At 39.6% G+C, this 7,744-nt stretch overlaps 1 protein-coding gene across 3 annotated transcripts in view; it reads right to left on the bottom strand.

Moving 5' to 3' along the window:
• The window catches only part of MARCHF1 (membrane associated ring-CH-type finger 1), a 967,912-nt gene extending 967,310 nt beyond the window's left edge, over positions 1–602 (bottom strand). For all 3 annotated transcript variants that reach the window (XM_053583965.1, XM_053583959.1, XM_053583949.1), the window contains exon 1: positions 485–602. The gene's annotated coding sequence lies outside the window, so the exon portion shown is untranslated. The remainder of the gene's footprint in view (positions 1–484) is intronic.
• Between the last annotated feature and the right edge of the window lie 7,142 nt (positions 603–7,744).

Here is a 7,744-nt window from a genome sequence, read left to right on the forward strand (position 1 = left end):
CGTGGTGTGCGCACTCCCTTGGTTATTTGTGACTGTCCCCCTCAAGCCCACACAAGGAGCACACGAGCCTATGAAGTGGCTGTCATCGATTCCGCACTTTCCGAGGGGTGCGGCTGGGTGACTAGTATCACGCTGGTGCAAACAGCGCGCGGCGCACTGGGGGCCGGGCAGAAACCTTGCGGGCAGGGCGGGAGAGTGGGGCCAAGAGGTAACCACCCCAGACCCCGCTGGAGCAGCCTCAGCTCACCAGAGCAGCGCCTGCAGGGCGAGCCCGCCGCCTACGGGTTAGGTCGCGACACCCTCCAGGAGCCCCCAGCCAGGAGTATTGGTTCTCCAGCCCACCCGCTGGGCAAAGGCACCTACTACCTACGCTCCAGGGCTGGTTCTGTGCCAAGTCCCTTTCGGAGCCGGTAACAAGGAGTAAGAGCCAAGGAGCGTTCGCATCCTCAGGGAGGCTGACCGAACGATCTCTGCAATCACTTACCGGTGGAGGGTGAAGTGGCTCAGGCGGCCGCCAGGCTGCGCGCGGCTGGCACCACGGCGCGCGGGCATTCTCCCTTCCTTTGTCAGCGGCGGCTGGAGCGCTTCTCTCCAGCTGGCGGGTGAGCTGCCGGGTGGCAAGCAGCCCGGCTCTGGCTCCGCTTGCCAGCTCTCTCCCTTTCTCTGCTCCCCTCCCCTTCTCCGTCCCCCTCTCCGAGCCGGCATTCATTCGGCTCCCATGATGTCATCCGGTGGAAATCTGCCATGCTCAAAGCCTATAATGCAGCGCTCACGCGGGGAACGTAAAGCGGGCGGAGGCGGCAGTAGAGCCTGTAGGAGTTCCCAGAACCTGGCACAGACAGGTTAACCGGAGTGAAGAACAGGACAGAGGATCGGTCTGCAGAAAGGTGGCCCCGAGGGTGTGTGTGGGCTGGGTGGGTGCGGTGGGGAATGGATCCGGAGTGTTCACTGCTGTAAAGATTCCTGAATCAGTATTTAGCCTGACCGCAGATGCCAGCGGAAAGTAGAAAGTTTTTTTCTGGCTTCTTAGCAGCTTAAGCGTCTCATCGACGTGATGGACACCTGTGCTGCCGCCTGGGGAATGACTAGAACCCTTGAATCCTCCGGGCCCCAGTCTCAATGAGAAAGTTTAGGGTGTCTGGCCATGGACAGCCTCAATGATGAGCCGTTAAGTGATATAGAAATTCGTGTATTGTTCACGGGTGATGAAAGAGCCTGAGGCAAAACATTAGGAACACGGAGATCTCCGATATACAAACCAAAAAGACTTCTGCTTCCAGGTGCGATAGCACCAGCAGAAACTTACCCCTAGCCTTACCACTGCATCTAGGCTTTGGACCACTTCTTATAAGGAAAAATATTCAATTCTCAACAAGCAGTGGAAAATGCTTTTTGTAACTTTTTCCCTGCTCGCTCTCCAGGCTCTTTGCTGCCGCCCTACAGAAGCTGCTGTTAAGATGGCAGAACTATGTCAACAGTTTAGGCACATACCTTGATCAATTGTACTGCTTCTTGTTTGAGATATAATCAGCTAAACTTTTGATTTGAAATTGGGCATTTCATATTTAATGACCTAATATATTAGAAATCTATAACTATATATTTGGCATCTTTGCTGTTTTCTTTAATTAATTTTTTTTAATTTAAAGAAGTCACAATGTTGCAAGAGGGACTTTACCTAACAATTGCAATCAGTGTAACTGGCTTATTGTACCCTCAATGAATCCCCAACAATAAAAAAAAAAAAAAAAAAAGAAGTCACAATGTTCCTACAAAGCATAAAGAAGAACACATAAAATGAATAAACCATTTGTAGAAACAAACACTTTTAAACACCAAAATAATGACAATTCTTTAATATTAGGTCAAATGGTAAATAAACTAGGTAACTAAGAGAGGTAAGAATCTGGGAATGTAAGTAATGGCAGTATTTGAGAATAAGAAAACCATCAAAATGCTTGGGGAAAAGCAATTAGAACTGCTAATGTTGCGGTTCTAAGTATATCATAAGGTCAAGTTGTAAACCCTCCCTCCTCGACTGATTCTTTGATGCCCCATTTATCTTCATTGCCTCTACTTATTTTGTTCTCTAGCATTCTCTGGACTAATTCATAAGAATGGAGTCAAGAAGGTCATCATTAGCAGATCTGGGGAATTTCATAACTATAAAGAGCAGAAAATTCAGCCTTCAGGGCTTTTTGGGTTTTGGTTCTTTATCATCACTGCTGTAAAGGATTAAAGTAAGCCTAAATCTCTAACTGTAAGGGGGGGGGGGAAGCATTTATATGTGATAATTTTATTTGGTCCTATGAAATGTCTTCAGTATGTGATTTTGGATTTTTTGAGACTTAAACAGTGCTCCTCTGTGGCAATCACTGTAGCCTTTGATCTTAGCAAAGTGAACTTGCACCTCTACAAGAACTTCCTTCCCAACATGTGTTAACCTATCAATAATAGTCCTTGCCTGTGTCAATCCTTTCCCACTTCCAATGCATTTTTGTTTATTTGTGGTTTTTAAGTCTCACTTTTTAAATATTTAAGATATTTTTATCTAAATTGATGACCATAAATAACTAAACTAAAACAAGTTAATACAAAAGATATAACATCTCCGTCTTTTTTAGTGGCTGAATAGTATTCCATGGTATACATACACCACAGCTTCTTAATTCATTCCTGGGTTAGTGGGCATTTAGGCTGTTTCCACATTTTGGCAATTGTAAATTGAACTGTGATAAACAGTCTAGTGCAAGTGTTCTTATGGTGAAAGGATTTTTTTCTTCAGGGTAGACGTCCAATAATGCGATTGCAGGATCAAGTAGGAGGTCTAGTTTAAGTTCTTTGAAGGTTCTCCATACTTCCTTCCAAAAAGGTTGTATTAGTTTGCAGTCCCACTAGCAGTGTAAAAGTGTTCCCTTCTCTCTACATCTACACCAGCATCTGCAGCTTTGAGATTTTGTGATGTGGGCCATTCTCATTGGGGTTAGATGATATCTCAGGGTGGTTTTGATTTGCATTTTTCTAATAATTAGGGATGATGAGCACTTTTTCATATACTTGTTAGCCATTGTCTGTCTTCTTTAGAGAAGATGCTATTCATCTCTCTTGCCCAGTGATATAAGGGTTTGTTGCCTCTTTTCATGTTACAGTTCTCTGTAGATCCTAGTTATTAAGCTTTTGTCCGATTCAAAATATGCAAATATTCCTTCCTATTGTGTAGGTTGTCTACTTGCTTTGGTTGTTGTCTCCTTAGCTGTACAGAAGCTTTTCAGTTTAATTAAGTTCCATTTGTTTATTTTTGTTGTTGTTACAATTGCCATTGGAGTCTTCTTCATAAAATTTTTCCCCAGGCCAATATCTTCAAGTGTTTCTCCCACACTTTCTTTGAGAATTTTTATAGCTTCATGCCTTAGATTTAGGACTTTTATCTATCTTGAATCTATTTTTGTGAGTGGAGAAAGGTGAGGATCCAGCTTCAGTCTTTTACATGTGGATATCCAGTTCTCCCAACACCATCTATTGAAAAGAGATTCTTTCCCCCAGTCTATGTCCTTGATTGGTTTATCAAAGATTAGGTGGCTGAAAGATATTAGTTTCATCTCTTTGTTTTCTATTCAGTTCCAGATGTCTGAATGGAACTGAATAGAAAACAAGGAGATGAAACTAATATCTTCTTTGTGCCAATACCATGCTGTTTTAATCACTATAGCCTTGTAGTACAGCTTAAAGTCTGGTAGGCTGATGTCCCCAGCTTTGTTTTTATTACTAAGAATTGCCTTGGTTATATGGGTTTTTTTCCGATTCCATACAAAATGAAGAATTATTTTTTCCAGATTGCTTTGGGAAGTATAGTATAGTATATTTCTTTTCTTAGGGATTCATAGTTTTCTTTATTGATGTCCTTCACCTCTTTTTGTGAGGTATATTCCTAGGTTTTTCATTTTCTTTGAAACGGCTGAGAAGGGAATTGTGCCCTTTATTACCTTCTCACCTTGCCTGTTTTTGGCATATACAAAGGTTACTGATTTGTGGACATTGATTTTATATCCTGAGACATTACTGTATTGTATTTTTTTGATGACTTCCAGGAGTTTTGTGGTTGAGTCTTTGGGGTTCTCTAAATATAAGATCATATTATGAGCAAAGAGGGAGAGTTTCATTTCCTCTGCCCCCATTTGGATGCCCTTTATTTCCTTCTCTTGCCTGATTGTATTGGCTAGAACTTCCAGCACTATGTTGAATACCAGTGGTGATAGAGGACAACCTTGTCTTGTTCCAGATCTGAGTGGAATAGCTTTCAGTTTGCTCCATTCAGTATAATATTAGCTGTGGGTGTATCATAGATGGCTTTAATCAGTTTAGGAAATGTGCCACCAATGCCTATATTCTTCAGAGTTCTAATTAGAAAGGGATTTTATTGAATGAATTTTATCGAATGCTTTTTCTGCATCTTATTGAGAGAATCGTATGGTCTTTGTTTTTGCTTTTGTTGATATGGTAAATTATGTTTATGGATTTGTGTATGTTAAACTAGCTTTGCATTCCTGGGATGAAACCTGCTTGATCATGGTATATGACTTTTTTGACGATAAGCTGTAATCTATTGCCTAGGATTTTATTGAGAATTTTTGCATGTATTTTCATCAGTGAAATTGGTCTGAAATTCTCCCTTTTAGTTGGATTCTTTCCTGGTTTTGATGTCAGGGTGATGTTTGCTTTATAGAATGTGTTAGGGAAAATTCCTTCCTTCTCAAGTTTTTGGAATAATTTCCACAGTATGGGTATAAGTTATTTTTTGAAGGTTTGATAGAATCCTGGTGTGAAGGCATCTGAACCAGGGCATTCATTTTTGGGGGAGGATTTTTATGGTTTCTTTGATATCAGTGCTTGAAATTCATCTGTTCAGAAGATCTGTTTCTTCTTGATTAAGACTAGTAGGGAAAGGGTGTGATTCCAAGTATTATCCATTTCCTCTACATTGTCAAATTTCTGGGCATAGAGTTTCTTGTACTATTCAGAGATGATCTCTTGTATCTCTGTGGCATCTGTTGTTAATTCCCCTTTATCATTCCTAATTGAGGTTACTAGAGGTTTTACTTTTATGTTTCTAGTTAGTCTGGCCAAAGGTTTATCTATGCTGTTTACTTTTAAAAAAAACTAACTTTTTGTGGAGGGAGGGTAATTGGTAGGATCACACCTACAGTGCATCTTACAAGGGTACATGTGAAATTTACTAAATATAGAATAGAAATGTCTAAATACAATAACTAAGAAAATGCCATGAAGGCTATGTTAACCAGTTGGAAGAAAATATTTCAAATTATATATAAAACCAGCACATTGTGGAGGGAGGGTAATTGGTAGGACCACACCTACAGTGCATCTTACAAGGGTACATGTGAAATTTACTAAATGTAGAATATAAATGTCTTACTACAACAACTAAGAAAATGCCATGAAGGCTATGTTAACCAGTTTGAAGAAAATATTTCAAATTGTATATAAAATCAGCACATTGTGCCCTATGATTGAATTAATGTACACAGCTATGATTTAATAAAAAAAATAATAAACCAACTTTTTGTTTCATTAATTTTCTGAATGATTATTTTGTTTTCAATTTCATTAATCTCTGATTTAATTTTGGCTATTTCCTTTCTTCTGCTGGGTTTAGGGTTAGATTGATCTTCTTTTTCCTATTCCCTAAGATGGCTTGTGAGTGTGCTGATGCACTCACTTTCTGTTTTTCGAAGGTAGGCATCTAAAGTGATACATTTTCCTCTCAGGATAGCCTTTGCTATATCCCAGAGATTTTGGTAACTAGTGTCTTCATTGTTGTTATGTTTGACGAATGGTATGCTCTGTATATGTCTATTAATCCCTTTTGTTGTAGGGTCACGTTTAAGTCCTTTATATCATTGTTTACTTTCTGGTGAAAGCAACAGTTCTCCATCTTTGGGTTATGACCCACAGGAACTGTATTAACTGGTATTAGCATTAGAAAGGTTGAGAACCACTTGTTTAGAGGATTCTGTCAGAGGGGTGTTGAAGTCCCCAACTATTATGGTGTTATAGGATATCATATTGCTCAGACCCCTCAAGGTCTGTTTGATAAATGTGGGAGCATTTATGTTAGGTGCATAAATGTTTAAAATTGAGATGTCTTCTTGTTGTATTATTCCTTTGACAAGTATGACGTGTACATCTTTGTCTTTCTTAACTAAAGTTGCTTTGAATCCACTTGTATCTGAGAATAAGATTGCAACTCCTCCATTGTTCTGATTTCCATTTGCTTGAAACACTGTTTTTCATCCCTTCACCCTGAGTCTTGATTTGTCTTTAAGGGCAAGATGTGTCTCCTGGAGACAGCATATGGATGGCTTGTGTTTTTTTTATCCAATCAGCAAGCCTGTGACTCTTCAGTGGGGAATTCAATCCATTCATATTTATTGAGAATAACGATTCATCTTATTTTATGAAAGTCCGTTGTATAGTTTTATCCTTTATGCCACTGTGGAAGCTAAGTTTTGACCTTTAGCTTCTGGTGTTTACTTTGCTGGTGGTCCATTGTGGTGGTCAGAATTGAGAATTGGTCTAGGTATTTCCTGTAGAGTTGGTCTTGTTATGATAAATTTCCTCAGTACTTGTATATCTGCATAAGATTTGATTTCTGCATCAATTTCGAAACTAGGTTTAGCAGGATACAGGATTCTGGACTGAAAATTATTTTGTTTAAGGATGTTGAAGATGAATGACCATGCTTTTCTGGCTTGGAAAGTTTCAGTTGAAAAGTCTGCTGTCATTGTCATGGCTCTGCCCTTGTAGGTTAATTGGTGCTTATTCCTAGCTGCTTGTAGAATTTTCTCCTCATCTTGACTTTGACCAGGTTAATTACAACATGCCTTGGAGAGGCTCTATTGGAGTTGAGATGGCCTGGGGTTCAATATGCATCTGAAAGGAGTATGTCAGGATCCTTAGTAAAACTTGGGAAATTTTCATTTATTATAGTCTCCAGTATGGCTTCCATACCTTTGGGACAATCTTCTTCCCCTTCAGGGATTCCTATTATTGTACGTTTGAATGCTTCTCGTAGTTCTTTAAGTGCCTGCTCTGCTATCTCACCTCTTCTTTTCTGACTCTGTAACTACCTATGTCAACTCAAAGACTTTATCCTCTAACTCTGATTTTTTTTTTTTTGTCTATGGTCTAATCTATTTTTGATACTTTCTAATGCTTCTTTACATTCTCTGATTGTTTCCTTCATTTCTTTAAGCTCATCCATATCTTTTATACATTCTACATATCTATCACCTGACCTTTCCTTCTGTCTTTCCATTTTCTCATCCAATCCTGGTATTGTCATCTATATTTTAAATTCTTTTGCTGTCAGATCCATTAGTTCTTTATAGGAGGAGTCTTCTCTTAAAATTGTCCATTGGTTGCTCTATTTTGGTTCTTCGTGGTGCCTGAATTTTTCTTTTGGTTCCTTCTCATGTGTGCTTTCTTCTTGTTCACTTTTGTGTGCACCTTTTTCCTTCTCACTTCCTTCTTTGATTCAAGTTACCTTGTCTCAGAATTTAGGTGATGAAGAGGCTTCTTGGTATGGGGTCAGAAGATTGAGAAGGGTTAGAGCAACAAGGAAAAACAAGAAGAAAAGAAAAATAAAAGGGTGGAAGAAAAGGAAAGAGTAGGGGAAAAAAAGAAAGGAAAGAAATGAAAAAGGGGGCAAGGGGAAATAGCAGAA

The sequence above is a fragment of the Nycticebus coucang genome, chromosome 1 (assembly GCF_027406575.1).
Source record: "Nycticebus coucang isolate mNycCou1 chromosome 1, mNycCou1.pri, whole genome shotgun sequence".
Classification (NCBI taxonomy): Eukaryota; Metazoa; Chordata; class Mammalia; order Primates; family Lorisidae; genus Nycticebus; species Nycticebus coucang.